Raw genomic sequence first — 16768 nt, forward strand, 5'->3', positions numbered from 1 at the left:
TGCACTAGGGGTGGAGTTACTACACTTTCTAAGTCCCCGCCCCTAAGGCAGATTTTCCTCTAACTAAAGTATGGCCTCAAGGCGGACAGTTCTGTCAAAAGGCGTGAGATGTCAAAGTAATCTCCGTGGGGTGGGTCGCAGTGGGCGTGGGGATGGGAGTGGCCGCCCGTTCCTGAACTTGTAAACCAGTATTTTCGCCATCTTGTAAAAGAGGTGATCGTTGGGCTGTCAGCCCCAGAAAGGCGACCTCTACTCAATATTTTATTTAAAAAAGAAAATTGTATAAGAGCTTGCAGACAAATGCAACGATGTATATTTAATATTTATGTGAGTAAAACTTTGTACACATTGATTTTTAGAAAGTGCGATGTGTTTGCTATCAGTAACCGGTCTATATTACGCGTTGAAAGCAGTCTGCTGTTTGAACTCATACCAAAAATCGTATGGATGATTACAACTCCACTTTCATATTTAGCCTCCTTGTTTATGAGTGCCCTTGAGGACTTTCTAGTTCCTTTTCGGTTTCATGTCTTGTAGTGAGAGCAAAGAACTCTCGCGAGAAGTAACTATAGCGACGGGGTAGACACCTAGTATACCAGTAGAAGTACTGTCGGAAGAAACAGCCAGGTAAGGAAGAGGGTTTCACATGATGCAGGGGATGTGGTGTTAGAAAGTCTGACGGGCAGCAGGGGTAAGCGCAGACAAGATTGGCAGGATATCGTGACTTGGGAGGAGCGGCACGGGTCAGTCCTCAGCACAGAGATAATCCAAGACGTTTGAAAGGGACACATACTAGAGAATGATTCTTTGGCTTTTCTTGCCATTTTGCCTGAATCTAATGGGCATACATTGGTGCTTACAGCCGTGGGCACATCGTACCCGGATGATCCACCTACTAGTGGCTGCAGTGCTACGATTTCCCAAACTGGGTGCAGTGAGGTATCTCTGGGCAGAGCACTGACATGCCATCCCGCCCCCACACCCCGTTACTCTGGGTCCCGTTTTTGACAAGTTTGTTCTGTATTTGTGTGATCTGCCTTGTTGTCCGCGCTCAGCTGGTATGGGACGCCAAATAGTCCTCTCTCTGTTACTCAGACCTGGCTGCCTGTTGGACATATGAGCCTCTTGGCCGGGTGTCTTTATCTTACCATTTGAGTCATCTGTGAGCTTTGAAAAAGGTTACATCTGTAGCTGAGGGGAAAGAGTCAGAAACATTTTAAGGCATGGGCAAAGTTGCGTCTGGCTCTGGGCCCCAGCCTTTCATAAGCCCCCTGGAAAGAGCCAGCTCTGTACTGCAGAACGTTTTGCCCCGATGACTTTGAATAGTTCTTAAACCGTTTTAAATACTGTTTCCCCTTTAATGTGCGTCGTGTGTAAGAGTGTATTGCAGACATTTTGCAGATACATTTTGTGTTTATGTTTCATGCAACATCCATATTTTTTTTCTAGCAAATAAAAACATGACCTCGCATATGAGAAATGGGAGGGTGTCACAGAGATTATTTTCAGTACTTTTAGTGAGCTTTCGCTGTGTTACAATATTGAAAACGCACATCGTTGACCATGAGTGTTTGATGTAACAACTTTAGAATTTGTTCAAATGCACCTGTGCACTGCCAGTGACCAGGCCAAAGACAGCATAACATAACTGAATTTGGATCATAAGTTCAAAGCTGTTTTTAACAGGGAGTTCCCAAAACATTTAAGATGTCCTTAGGAAGAGGTGCTCCATAGGTGAGATCCTGCATAACACAACTTTAGGTACAAGGTAGCCTTTAGAACTTATAATAAGCAATGGAGACCATTGCAGTAAAACTACCCTGAATATATAAATGGGAACCCTGCATGTGTCTGGAGTATGTTTTTGCTGTTGTTTTTTCCATTAAGTTTCTGCAAGGTGCACACGTTGTCAGAAATGGGGAAAGAGGCAAAAGGAGAGTATGATTTGCCCAAGATCAATTAATTTTGTAAAGTTCAAATCAAAAGTGACCATGATCTACTACTGCTGGAGCATCTGAAACAGAGGTTCCTCACACCAAGTTCCAGCCAACATGCAAGTGACCTTAACATTGCTGAAACCAAATAGGAAAAACATTATCGACAGTAACGATAACTGCAATATAAAGTTCGACATTTCGTGTCATAAATGGGCAACATTGCATACCTTGATCCTAACCTTTTCTACGAATGGGGGGAACTGCAGCAGCTGCAAACATTTGAAGAGCTACTGGTACAGATTTCGTTGGCAAGAAAAAGCAAAAGCCATGCCGCCTTCGATCACTCTTCCCTTTATTGCTTGGACTGGTTTGACATGGAATGTGTAAAGCTAAAGAGGTCGCTGGCCATAGCTCTGAAGCACAGACATCTGTCTGAAACTAATGAACTATATCAAACAACAACGTCTCGAACATGGGTATCATTTAAAGAGCAAATATAGACGGCACAATCAATTGCAGCGGATTCGATCCAAAAGAGGAGAAACACAGGGAGACACATTCATGTAAAGGTAGCTTGTATTGGACATGTTGGACATATTAAACTTCATATGTACAAGCACATGGGAAGGTAGCACTGCGTTACATTAATGGACATGTAACCAACAAGATACTGTGCACAAGTGCTCCTGAAGTTTGTGACGGCACAAGTGGCATGTGACGTGGTATATACAGCGATAGTGATGGGCGCGACAAGGGACAATGTAAAACAACCACAAGTTTACATATTCAGGACATTCAAACAATTAATGATATAGAATTTCCGAAACACAGTTAGGTCGGGTGTTCGTAAAGAGGAGTGCCAGAAGTTACGCTGTGAAAGTCGATGCGTTTCGGCCTGCAGAAGTCTTAGGCCATCATCAGGACAGGTTACAATTGATTTAGAAGCAGTGAGGTGAAGGGTGATAACCGGTTCAGTCCGGTGGCAGCAGAGGCATCTGTGGTGTCAGAAGCTGGGTCGGAATGGATCCGGAGAGAGTGGGGGCGCTGGGCGTCTCGGGTCCCTGGGGCATTTGATAAAGTTCAGGGGAAGTGGGAATCAATCAGAGGAGAATCAATTCTTGTAATCAAGAAGCCGGACTAATGCCATTCCGACCCAGCTTCTGACACCCCAGATGCCTCTGCTTCCACCGGACTGAACCCGGTTATCACCCTTCACCTCACTGCTTCTAAGTCAATTGTACTGAACCATCTATTTTAACCTCGCATGGTTTTAAGAATCAATTGTGGATTTTTTTTATATCCGTCATGTTTTAATCTGTATTGTTAATTGTTTTGTCCATCATGGATGAAAACAATAAGTATCTTTGGTAAAGTTGGTGACCCAAGATTGTAAATACAGTACTGTTTGTTTAAAGAGTTATTTTTATCACCATGTTGCCTTTTGGTGAATAGACAGTGAGAGTGGACACTGTCTACCCACTCTCCCTCGCAGTAATATCTCGTCCAATTTTTATTTTAACCGCAAACTTAGTAACAGCTTTTAGATTGTTTCCAAATGCTCCAAATCTTGGACAGAAGAATGGGTGCATAGGACATTATTTGGAAGGTCAATGTCAAGAAGTACACAATTCTGCCAAATTGTGGGGGGGCTCCTGGTTTAACAGTTTCCAAATAGCCCACTTTGTTAATTGTGGAAGGTGCACTAGGAAAGAAGTCACAGTCTTATGAATCAGTCCATCAAGTTTCTTTATTTTTCATCATAAAAGATTGGACATCAGCCAACGCGTTTCGTTCCTATGCACATAACTTCTTCAGGGCTATATATAATAAATTGAATTTCTCCAACCGTTCTATGGTGCGATCACAAATCATTTGGCGAATAATAAGAGAAGAAGCCCCACAATAAGGGTTCAAGTAAATAAAATCCAGCCCTTACGATCCGGACAGTCTTCATGTGGGTAACTGGCAGGTACGCCCGATAATAGTGTATAGAAGTAATAGCCCACTTGACCAAAACTGGAGAAGCAATGATTTTGCTGGAGAGGCCAGGCGAATGCCTTCCAAGTGACATTTCACTTTATTGTCAGCCCTCTCAAGATATATAATTTAATGTTTATTTCCAGCATATTTCCAGCATATTTAGGTAAAGGGGAAAGACACAATTAGAAGCCAAAAACTATTTATCTTGCTGCTGAGCAGCGAAGAAAGAGGAAGGGTAAACAGCGTTGATGGACTACGGGAGCTGGTCGGAGTGCGGACACAGACAAAGGACTCCTGTTAAGACTTTTGTTTTCCCAAGTGTTCATGGGAAATGTAGTTTGTTAATGTTTGGTGTTGCTGCTGTAAAAATAAAGCGAAGGAAGAAGGCATAATCCGAAGCCTCCGGTCCTGACATAGAATTATGGATGAATGTTAAAGAATCTGGGAGCTTTGACCTTCAATAGCTGTGCCACTTGACAGAGTGAGTAGAGCAGGTGTGTCGAAACATTAAATCGTGAGCTACCAGTAGGTTGCAGAAACCTTCAGAGTAGCTCCCAGGCCTGAGTTTTAATTTCAGCTAAGAACTGCAGTAAATAAGTATTGCATTTTCCTTTTAAAGTTAAGGAATGTCTCTGTTTACTTTACATTATTAGCAGGTTGCAGTCACATTTATGGCGCAGGTGGGCCACAGAGGTTCATAACTGTAGCACTGATGAATTTAACTCTTAAATAAAAGCCGTTCTCAACTCAGTATTAGAGCATGAGCACAAAATTATGTTTCTGAATGTTTTTAAATGAGAGAAAATTAAAATTAGGAGTTAACTTTAACTCCTCATTTAAATTGTCTCCCTGGAGGGCGTGGCCAAGATGGCGGGGTGAGCGGACGCTTCTTCCCGCAGCTCCTCCGGCCCGACTAGGCCCGAGCCCTTTCTAGACAGCTTCTCTCCCCCCGCTGGAGCTCAGCGGCCGTGGGAAAGGTGGCGAAGACCTTGGTGCATACACAGGTGTTAAACTTTGGTCCCGAGCGCCTTTGCAGGAGTATACTCGGACGTCAGCGATTTGGCTGCGGAGCACCACTGAGTCGAGGCAGAGCGGATCACCGGACGAAAGGCCTGGGTGGGCCCCGGCGCCGGAGCTTGGCTGCTTGGTGAGGCGTCTGCTTGCCTACTCGCATCGGCTTGTGCCTTTGAAGCTGGTGCGCCGGTTGACTAGCTACCGAGAGATGCCGCGAGGAGAGACGGCTGCTGCCTGAGCATAGAGACGCTCGAGACTGCGGCGGTGGCCTGTTACGCTGCGTGTGCCTCGGCACCGTATCCAGTTTGGGAAGGAGTACAGAACAGAGAACCAGGACACTCAGCCCTCCCACGGCTCGAAGGGGCCCGGAGGGGATTCATTGTTGCGGCCCTGACTCTTTGCACGGTCCGGGCAGTGACCATCGGACTCGGAGGGTCTACCTGGCTACGCCCAGCCGCCATCTTGTCCCCACGGAGGCGGTGGCGAGGATCTCCTACGGTACCGTCCTGGAACACTTCCCGCGCCCCCGGCCCGGAGCGGAACTCCCGGCACAGGAGATACCACGGACCGGGAGGTCCTTGTCGTGGTCAGCGGTTTGGACATTAATTGGAGGTGTGGGACGGCCTGCGCAGTAGGGCCCAGCCGCCATTTTGTCCTCTGAAGCACGGAACGCACAGCGGCCCTGCTGCATCGGATTCTCCCCTCGTTGGTGCCTTGCCCGTAAGTGGAGATTCAACGACGCCGAGGCCTGCTGCCAGTGGCCCGGTGTCGCCTCTTCAGTTGAGTGGCGTGCTGCAGTCCATAGTGTACAAATGTCGGGGAACCGGGGCGCGAAGAAAGGTGACCGCACGCTCCCGGATATGCTCAGCAGGGCCCAGCAGCAACGCGACAGGGCGCAACCGTCCCCAAGCTCTTCCAGAAACTCAGGGGAACCGGCTGGGGGGGAGCCCCCAGTCACGAGATCCTTCATGGAGGCCCTGTTCAGCTCACTCAAAGCTGACTTTCAGACGCTAAAGCAAGAAGTGGCCAGCGAGGTGCGTGAGGTCCGCAAAGAGGTGGAGGGCCTTGGTGAACGGATGGAAACGGTGGAGGCAGCGGCTCAGCGGTGAGACGAGGAGATTGTCCATCTACAGCAAGATGTACTCCGCCTCAGGGAACAGCATGTCGACCTCCAGGCACACAATGAAGACCTGGAGAACAGGTCGAGACGGAATAACATTCGGGTCCGGGGAGTTCCGTCCGCAGAAGAGGGAACTGATGTGGCTGGATACCTGAGGGACATGTTCAGGGAGATCCTGGGTGAGCCCGCGGACTTCCCGATCCGGATCGATAGGGCCCATAGGGTCGGCCGGCAGCGACAATCGACGGCGCCTCCTCCGGACATTCTGGCCTACCTTCCGGATTTCCCAGTGAAGGAACGTATAATAGCGGAGGCCCGCAAGAAGCAACCGCTGACCTTCCGTGAACTGCCCGTAGCGCTGTTTCAGGACCTGTCTGCCATCACGCTGCAAAAGCGCAGAGCCTTCAAAATCGCGACGGACTTTCTAAGGGAGAATGAAACACCGTACTCTTGGGGACATCCCTTTCGCCTTATCTTCCGCTGGAATGGCGTACTGCACCAATTGCGCTCCTTGCAGGATGTCTGTGGAGTCCTGGGCCTCACAGCTACGGAGGAGGGTGAGGCGACACCGGGCCGGAGGCGCCCTGATCGAGGAGGACGACGGCGGTCGGCGAGGCGGAGGTCGACGGCTAGCGCCGGGAGGCCGGACTCACCCACCATCAGAGCAGAAATGGCCAGCACGATGAGAGAAGTAGCCAGGGACTCTGCTGCCACGAACGGTGTGGCCATGACGGCGCAGAAACGCTGCGGGGGGAGATGGACACAGCTTCTGCAACGACAGGTTTGGGGCTGGAGGGAGGGTCGGGGGAGAGGCGGGAAGGACGAGTGGCCGCACGTCCACTTTTTGTACTTTCCACGGACTTGTCCGTTTTGGGACATGACTGGGACAATGGGTTGTTCGGGTTTGGGTAGGGGGTTGGCCAGTTGCCACAGGGTTGATTCGAGGGAAGTTGGGGACTGTTGGAGGGTGAAGGGGACATCGTCCAGTGTCTTACATGTTATTGCATTATCTTATTTTGCCTCTCCTGCGCTGCCGTCCCGTGCCCCACCCCCGCCGATTGGGCGCCCACGGCCTAGCACACACAGTCCTTCAGGGATATGGCGACACTGAAAGTAGTGACCCTTAATGTTAAGGGACTGAACAATCCGGTTAAACGGAGAGCAATCTTATCTTTGTTGGAGGGGACACAAGCAGACATATGTCTCCTGCAGGAGACCCATTTGCTAGCACAGGACTGTCATAGGATGCGCTCTAGCAAGTTTCCCACACAGTTTTTCTCCTCTACTGCATCTAAGAAAGCGGGGGTGGACATTTTGATAGCAAGTTCCTTCAGGGGGGAGGTGCTGTACAAATTCGCAGAACAAAAGGGGAGGCTGTTGGCGTATCGCCTCAAGCTGGGAGACGTGACGTTCACGGTTGGCTCTTTGTATAGCCCGAACGACCACCAGGAGCGCTTTCTTGACTCAGCGCTGGTGGACGTGACTGCCTCCCCGGACAGACATGTCATTCTAGGGGGCGATTTGAATATAGTTTTTGACTCCGCACTTGATAGGTCCGCGCAGAGACACCCGCAAACTGGAGAACTCTCACAGGCAGGAAAGGCTCGACTCGCTGATCTGGACCTACATGATCTTTGGCGCACACTTCACCCCACGAGTAGGGACTATTCTTACTATTCACATGCACACCGGACATATGCGCGGTTGGACCACTTGTTGGTCAGCGGACCGATGTGTGCCTCCGCCACGGCGGCGGACATTGGGGTCCTATCATTATCTGATCATGCACCGGTCGTGGGCACATTTGCGCTTCCGCCGGTCTACCCCTCTCGTGGTGTTTGGCGACTTAGGGACACCCTCTTACATAAAAAAACAGTTGTGAAACACATTGAGGAGTCGATCCGGGAGTATCAAGCACATAACGATAACTCAGACACCTCACTAGCGACACAGTGGGCGGCGTTGAAGGCGGTCCTAAGGGGGGAGTTCATTTCTATCTCCTCGGCGGAGAATAGGGAGAGACAACGCAAGAGGGAGGAGCTGACTTCCAAAGTCCGAGAACTGGAGCATGTACATCGCCGTACCGGGGCTCCTAGGATATGGAAACAACTGAAGGCTGCTAGGAAACTCTTATCGGCGTTAGACATGGACAGGGCGGAATACGCGGCGCTGCGCCTGAAACACGCGTTTTACACGGGAGGGGATAGGTGTGGCAAACTCTTGGCGAATAGACTTCGTATAGCGCATCAGCGTAACGTGGTAAAGGAGCTGCTCGGTTCTGATGGGGTGGCAGTCTCTGACGACGCGGCTGTGGCGGAGGCGTTCCGTAGGTTCTATGAAGAGCTTTACACAGGGGAGCCCCCTTTGCCGCAAGATACTGCAGACTATCTGGAGTCAGTGGCCCTTCCAGCCCTGGACCCAGCACAGGCGGAGCACCTGGAACGCAGTATTCATGTAGAGGAGGTGATATCCGCTATATCCAGGCTCAAACATGGGAAGGCCCCGGGCCCGGACGGTTATACGTCCCTGTTTTATAAAACCTTTTGCCCGGTTGTGGCTCCTATTCTTACCCGCCTATTTAACTCCTTCTCTACACCGGGGGCCATACCGCCGGACCTGTTAAGGGCAACGGTCTCAGTGATCCCGAAACCAGGGAAGGACCGGACCCTCTGCGGCTCATACAGGCCTATATCCCTCCTGAATGTTGACCTTAAACTATACACAGGAATTCTGGCGTCTAGACTGGCCCTGCATCTACCGGGCCTAGTTGAGGCTGATCAGGCTGGATTTGTCTCAGGTCGACAAACAGTCGATAACACCAAGAGGGTGGTGCACGTCTTGGAGAAAGCCTCACGGATTCCGGGAGAGAGGATGTTGCTGGCGGTGGACGCTGAGAAAGCATTCGATCGCGTTCATTGGCCCTATCTCGAACAGGTACTCCGGAAAATGGCTATTGGAGAGAAATTCTGTTTGATGGTTCTTAACTGTTATAAGTCCCCTTCGGCTACAGTTAGAGTTAATGGGTGCAGCTCCCGCAGCTTCGAGATTGAAAGGGGTACCAGACAGGGATGCCCGCTTTCCCCCCTCCTTTTTGCTCTCTATATGGAGCCGTTTGCCCAGAGAATTCGCCAGAACCCGGATGCGATTGGGGTCAAGATGGGGCGGTATGTCCATACTATAAGTCTCTATGCGGACGATGTCCTCTTAACCCTGGATGATCCAAGGCGGGCCCTCCCGGCATGCATTCAGGAACTGGCTGCTTTTTCGAAAGTGGCGGGCTTTAAGATGAATATGGGCAAGTCAGCGGCCCTAGATGTGTCCCTGACTGCGGATACGAGACGAGATCTGCAGAGGCTTTTTCCCATGCAGTGGTCGTCATCCCTAGTGCCTTACTTGGGGATTCTGCTAGCACCGACGTTGCCGGCGATGGTAGCGGCCAATTATGCCTCCCTCGGTAGGAAAATCAAGGAGGAGCTGGGCCGCTGGAGTAAAGGGATGTTGTCCTGGCTCGGCAGGATTGCTGCGGTCAAGATGACGGTCCTGCCCCAGATCTTGTATCTCTTCCGAGCTTTACCGCTCCAGCCACCTGCGGGATGGATCAGGCAGACGCAAGCAGATATTGCACGTTTCATCTGGCAGGGCCGCAAGCCGAGAATGAAGAGGGTTATCTCCACGCTGGCCCCGGAGGCGGGAGGCCTTGGCATCCCAGACCTCCGGAAATACTTCCAGGCGGCGCAGTTGCGCTACTTGGTGGAGTGGAGCAAATGGGAATCTGACAAGCATTGTCTCTTTCAGGACCAGGCAGTGGCGGGGCGTCCCCTTCAGGAGGTGCCATTCTTACGACGGATTCACCGCCCTCCCAACCTATATGCTTCCTATGTCACGCGAGTCCCCTTGAGGGTGTGGGACGCGGTTAGTGAAGTTCACGAACTCACCACATTCCCCTCGCCTTTCACGCCGATAGTGGAGAACCCTGATTTCTCCCCGGGTCTGGAACCGGGCGCTTTCTCACACTGGAGGGCAGCCGGTTGCCGTGCGCTCTTCCAGATGTATGACTCGGAGGGAGTGGTCCCTTTTCAGCATTTGAAGCAGGAGTTCCAACTGACTGAGACAGATAGGTTACGATACATGCAGGTCAGGCACTGGGCGCTTCAACCACAGGTGCGAGTCACTGCTGATCGCCAGATGAGGCCGTACGAGCGGTGGTTAATAACTCGCACCTCTGACGCTAAGCTGATCACGGACCTCTACAAATTCCTGCAACCCCCCCCGTTTCATTTTTATAACCCGGGTAGGGAACGCTGGAATAGGGAACTGGGAAGGATGCTTAGTCACAAGGAATGGGATCAGATTGCACATCGGGCGAGACACTCTGCATACCACACAGGACTCACAGAAACACTCACAAAGGTGTCCACGTATTGGTATTATACCCCGGAGAGGCTACATGAAATGAATAGGAATATTGGGAAAGAGTGTTGGAGGGAATGTGGACACACGGGGACTCTCACACATGTGCTTTGGGACTGCCCCTTGTTGAAGGAATACTGGACGGAGATCATTGATGAGATAGATGCTCATTTTGAGATTGAATTGCCACGCTTCCTGGCGTATGTTCTGTTGGGCCTCCCGAATGGGCTAATGTACCCGCTGAAGTCCCGCAGAGGCAGGCAAATAGCAATAGCACTGGGATCGGCGATTCAGAACATATTGATTCATTGGCGCACCACCACGGTCCCCTCCATCACGGGCTGGCTACACAGACTCTGGCATGTTTTGGGCATGGAAAAATTATCGCTTATGGTGGCGGGGGACATGGAGCAATTTGACGAGTTGTGGCACCCTTTCACGCGCTCTTGATCACAGAATTCAGAGAACTTACCTGTCCAAGGTACCTTAGACTCCTGAGACTGACACCTCCTGTGGACCTAGCCAACTAAGAAGATATGGGATGGGGGCTCATGGGGTGGGGGAGTGGGGTGGGGCGGCAGGACGCATTATTGCCTAGCACTGGACGGGGGGGTTGGGAGGGAGTTGGGGTGAGTTGGGGTGTTTGGGGGGAGGGTTTCAGGGGGGAGGGAGAGTTGGCTTCTTGCTTTTCTGCCTTTCACTTTCCAGCTTGCTTGACAGTGGCAACCATGTTTAGCCTTTTCTAATTTGCTCATCGAAATTTCCTTTGCAGTAGCCCTGTCCATCATCACGATTCATTATTTTCACTTTGCTATTTTGATTTGTAATGTGTATACCCCTACCCTCCTTGTTCCCTTTCCTCCTATGTTTTTGCCTTAATAAAAAGCTTTAAACCTAACTTGTCTCCCTTCTCAAAGTGTCACATTTACAAATAACAGGAATCTTGCTCCCAGTGGCTGTTAGACACAGTACCATATTTCGAACTGAATAATACTGTAATTTTCTTTGAAACAAACAAAATTTAAACTGAAGAAGAATGTTTCTATGAAATATTGTCTTAATGTTGTTCTCTTCTTTAAATTAAGCTAAATAATTCCTAATATTCTATGAGACACGTTTCTTCCCTTTAAATTCCTCACATTTAAACACATGCCTGTATTTTCCTGTTATAAATATGGCACCATGTCTACAGGCCACTCACTGGGTGTAAAATGCTTGTTGTTTGTAAAGACACTTTTATATGGGAGAAAATAACATGATGAGTTTTATGTTATGCATATAAACATAAAGGTAACTCTTCAGTTTAATTCTCTCCCATTTCAAAGTGTTGCATTTACCCACAGCAGGCATCTTGCTCACAGTGGCTGGTAGACACGCTGCTATATTTATACCTGAAAAATACAGCAGTTTAAAAAAAATGAGAGGCATATAAAGTGCAGAAAAATGTTCAATCAAGTGTAGAAAAATGTTCCTTATTACGCACATTTTCTACACTTTGAATGTCTCCCAGTTTAAAAAAACGGATGTATGGTTTTGCTGTACATGTAACGGTCTCATATATGATGAAAGGTATGTCCTGTGCCACAAGTACATACGACACAGACTCTAAGTCACCCATACACATATATTCCATTTATTCGCACAGATGTTCATGCTTCCCCACAGACCATGCACTCACTCACACACATGGCAGCCGAATCATAGTACCTCAAGTCACAGTATTTTATTCAAACCATTGTATCGGGCTCCATGCACATTAGGTTAAAAGTCAATGAAGCAGGGCAAGAGGGTGTCTGTTAGCAATGCAAAAGTTAGTTGACCGCAGTAGCTCTTGGCGATTTTTCACTTATCAGAAGTAACTCTCACTACTGAAAAGGTTGGAGACCTCTAGACTAGAGGCGACCTATTCAAGACACTAGGACTACCATAGTACACTCCCCTCAACACACCCAGCCCTCTAAGCCCAGATTTAGTACATCCGAAGACTTTAACAATTTTGGAAATGCCCAAAGTGGGTAGAGTTGGCCCTCAGAACCTTTACCCCACTGGCTAGGGGCGAACCTTTGACCAGGATGTATCTGGTTGGCGTATCAGACCCATGCTCCATCACTGTCATCATCAAATTGCTCCTAGATCCTGATCTGCCACAACCTTTGACTATCATTGCGCTGTGTACTTTTTGGTGTCATTTCTACTTAAAACTTTCAAAAGTCATAACTCCAGGTTCCCTTATTGTATTTCTTGTCATTGTGGTACAGTTTTGTTTAATAAATTGTACTGCAGTTTTGTTATTTGGTTTAGGATTTTTATTGTTTTGCATTTGCCATTTATTAGATGATTATTATTATTATTATTATTATAATTGAATTTGTTGAGCGCACAGCTACCCGGAGGTTTCCCGGCGCTAGAGCAAACGGAGGATGAACCAGTGAGTAAGGCCATAGGCAAGGCAGTTACATGTTAAAAAGCCAGGTCTTAATACCTTTGCGGAATGTCATATAGCATAATTCTGAGCGCAGAAATTGGGGCATGGAGTTCCATAAAGAAGGAGCCAAAAAGGCGAACGAGCGTCCACCCATTTTGGCTCGCTTGACACGTGGGATTTGAAACTTGTTTTGGGTAGAAGATCTTAAAGTGCGGGATGGGGCATACTGCTGGACCAAGGAAGATAGGTATTTCGGGGCTTTGTCCATTTTAATACGGTGCATAATGCAGAGGGCTTTGAACTTGATACAGCTTTCAATTCGTAGCCAATGCAATTTGTGCAGATGGGTAGTGGCCGAAGACCTAGTAGGTAAGTTACAAATCAGGCGCACAGCCATATTCTGAACCACCTGGAGTTTCTTTAATACCTCCTTACAGGCGCCAAGCAGTAATACGTTGCCGTAGTCCATCCGTGAGATGACAAGGGCTTGGACCACGGTTCTCAGGGTATCCACTGGAAGCATCCATGTGATTTTTCTAAGCCACCTGACGATGGGGGTGCAGGTGGCAGAGACCTTTACTACATGTTGCTTCAATGACAACTGGTTGTCAAGCAGAACCCCGAGATTACGGGCTGAGTCTGAGGGGGTAGGTACCGGGCCCATCTGCGGAGGCCAATGTTGCGGGCCCCACAGAGATGTGTTGGGACCAAATAGAAGCAGCTCCGTTTTGTCCCCATTGAGCTTTAATTTATGTCTCTGCATCCAGTTGGCGATCTGTTCCAAACCAGACTGTAAGGAAGATAACCTATGGTCATGTAAACTAGACGTAGCGAATCATCCCCCGTTTATGGTCAGACTACTGTATTATTAAATGTGCCACACCACACTTAAATCCAAAACCTCTCATAGAAAACCTGCTTCCTGGTTAATTGAACATGCTAAAATGCCAAAACTATTCTACGTCAAGCTGAACTCAAATGAATAAACAACTGTTACAAGAATGTAAAAGTTGATTTTAACAAAAGCTATGAAGACATATAAACCTATTATTAAAGAGACTTAGAACACCTACTACTCCAACAAAATCAATCAATAATTCTAATGCACCCCCCAATCATCTTCTAAACCATTAAGGAGACGTCAGATGACCCAATCACTCCGTGACCAATTAAATAAGCACTTCTTATAAAATAGCTTCTTAAGATCAGAAGTTGGAAAAGAACACTTTCCTTTTACTAAAACAGTATTTGAGCCCACCATACCTACTATTTCACGCTTTACATTTTTTTTCTCTTCAAGATGTTGTTTCAGCTCTTTCCCAGCTGAGCTACAGACCCCCTTCTGTGCCTCATCTCTGAAACTCTTACTGAAATAGAGTAGCATTGTAGCCCTCTCAAATCACTTCTCAGTTCTTCATTAGAACAGGGTTTAGTACCACATTCTTTCAAATCATACATTGTCACTCCAGTACTAAAGGAACACTTGTAGCTGACCCAAGTAATACAAATAAAAAAGTATAATATTACCAGCAGCAGGCAAACTATTTGAAACCCATATTGCAAAACAGCTATACTTAAAGCTCCACGATACCACATTGCTTGGGACAATGCATACAGCCTTCAAGACACCCCTTAATACTGAGGGCCTGATTTAGATCTTGGTAGATGGGTTACTCGTCTCAATGGTGATGGATATGCCGTCCGCCAAAATATAAATGCATTACATCCTATAGGATTTATATTTCAGTGGATGGGTTATCTGTCACCGTTGTGACAGAGTAATCCATCCGCTGACTTTTAAACCGGGCCCAGAGTCTGTTTTCCTTGCTGTATTGACTTGAAACTGGAAGCTGTTGTAGGTAAAATCAGTGCCACAATCCTGCTTGATCTCTCAATTGCGTTTGATTCTGTGGACTCCTGTACTCTAAATTAACTCCTTAGTGTGGTAGATATTGAAGGTAATGCTTTGAAATGGTTTAAAACTTTTATCTGATTGCTTTCAATATGAATTATTCCTGCTAAAGTACGGAGTCCTACAAGGGTCGGCGCTTTCGTCCATTTACTTAACATATATATGATCCTTCTTGCCAAGACCTTTCAAATAACAGGGCTCTATATACAGACAATAATGGAATACTAGTTTATCTAAGAGGATCTATAAGCTCTTGCCTAATTTTCCAACTCTGTATGAGCTAATATCTGGAATTGGATAGGTCGCAATTGGCTGAAGCAAAATACTGGTAAACAGAAATGCTGTGGTTAGTGGCGTCCAAAATATTTGGCTGGAAACATTAAACCCCTGAGATGGAGACTCTCCCTCTACCATTGACCACAGCAAAGAGTTTAGGAGTTATTTTCAATAGCAGTGTAACTATATCTGATCATATTTCCTATGTTGTTTTCAAATCTATTTACTTCTTGAAACACCTGAACATTTTTTTCTAAATAATGATGATAAAACATGGAAAGTATCTGTCTAAATTACATTTTGATTAGACTTCTCAAACCCTCGACGTAGGAGCTCCTTCCTGCCTTCTCCTGAGACTACAGGTTATTCAAAGTAATGCTGCATGCCTGATACCAGGAGTTTTTTTCATTTACCAAAGCCCACCCTCTTTTCTCTCTCAAACTGTTTGGCTCCTCATAGTGCAATTTAAGATCTTTAGCACCGTCCATAGATCCCTTTATGGGTGAGCCACTGACTTTATAAGCAGTAGATGTAAAAGATACTAACCACCGAGGACCATATAATTTTTGTCGTTGAACAAGTTAATTGATCTAAAATTCAACAAACTTAAGCGGGGTGTCTGATTTTTTTCAGTCCTGCAGTGTTAAACTCTCAAACACCTTATCCAACGAACTTCATGCCACAGCCAATCCCACTTATTTTAGACACGTTAAAAACAAGGCTTTTCACTCAAGCCTTCTAGATTTTAATATTTTGCACTCTTTTGCTATGTGATTTAGTGCCAAGAAACAACTGGTATTTGTGAACTTTACAAGTTTATTTAACACAGCATACATATCAATCAGAGGTCATAATACGCAACCACTGCTTACATACTGTGCAAAAAACTGCCCAAACGTGCTCTACCAAAAGTCATGAATTGTTTTTTGTTATAGTTTATTCTCAGTTTTCAAGGCAATACCGTGCCAGGAAATGAAGATTAAGAGGCATCCCCTATTACTTTATCCTTGTAACAGATGCCTCTCCAATTAGACGTTTTCATGTTAGATCAAGTGGCACCTGGTGAAGGGCGGGGTGGAAACACTAGTGACAAATTGGAGTGAGCAAAGTGAAGAAGTATCCCCAAGAAAATGTGGGCTAATTAGTGCATTTTACATCCCGTTTTACCGAAAACTCAATTCTAAAATTGTGGATATCATTGTGCAATTTAATGGTACAGTAAAATAAAAACTTTTAGTGCTGATTATACTGTTCTTTGGAAATAGTCATTAGATACTAAGAATGGCGTTTATTTTCCAGAATACTGACCCCGCGCCTATCACTGCCTCTTCCCCTGCCCGTTCCCACTTCTCCCCTCATTTGAAGCATCATACTTTGTAGGGAGAGAGATTGATTGTTGGGAAATTGCAGACTTTCACCAATGTCCATTACTAAGATCACATATGTACCTATCTAAGGCTTGATAATTATTAACTTTCTCCTTTTCGACTTTAACAAAGACATTCCTGGTTACTCATAGAAATTCGGTTACCGTCGGGCATGCAACTGCTGATGTGATGATGAATACTTGCAACCCTGTGTTCATGTAGTATCTGAATGTCAGTGAGGTATTGTTAAACACATACACTCACTGGTGCAGCATCATAGTAAAGCTACGCTGTGATTGGCGTAGTTTTGTAGCTCAAGGTGTCATT

The 16768-nt window shown here is 47.0% G+C and overlaps 1 protein-coding gene across 1 annotated transcript in view; it reads left to right on the plus strand.

Annotated features, from left to right (window-relative positions):
- Positions 1 to 552: 552 nt before the first annotated feature.
- IFT80 (intraflagellar transport 80) overlaps positions 553 to 16768 on the plus strand; it is a 474284-nt gene continuing 458068 nt past the window's right edge. The window contains exon 1 of the mRNA XM_086944208.1: positions 553 to 627. The gene's annotated coding sequence lies outside the window, so the exon portion shown is untranslated. The remainder of the gene's footprint in view (positions 628 to 16768) is intronic.

Source organism: Lissotriton vulgaris, chromosome 11, assembly GCF_964263255.1.
Source record: "Lissotriton vulgaris chromosome 11, aLisVul1.2, whole genome shotgun sequence".
Lineage (NCBI taxonomy): Eukaryota > Metazoa > Chordata > Amphibia > Caudata > Salamandridae > Lissotriton > Lissotriton vulgaris.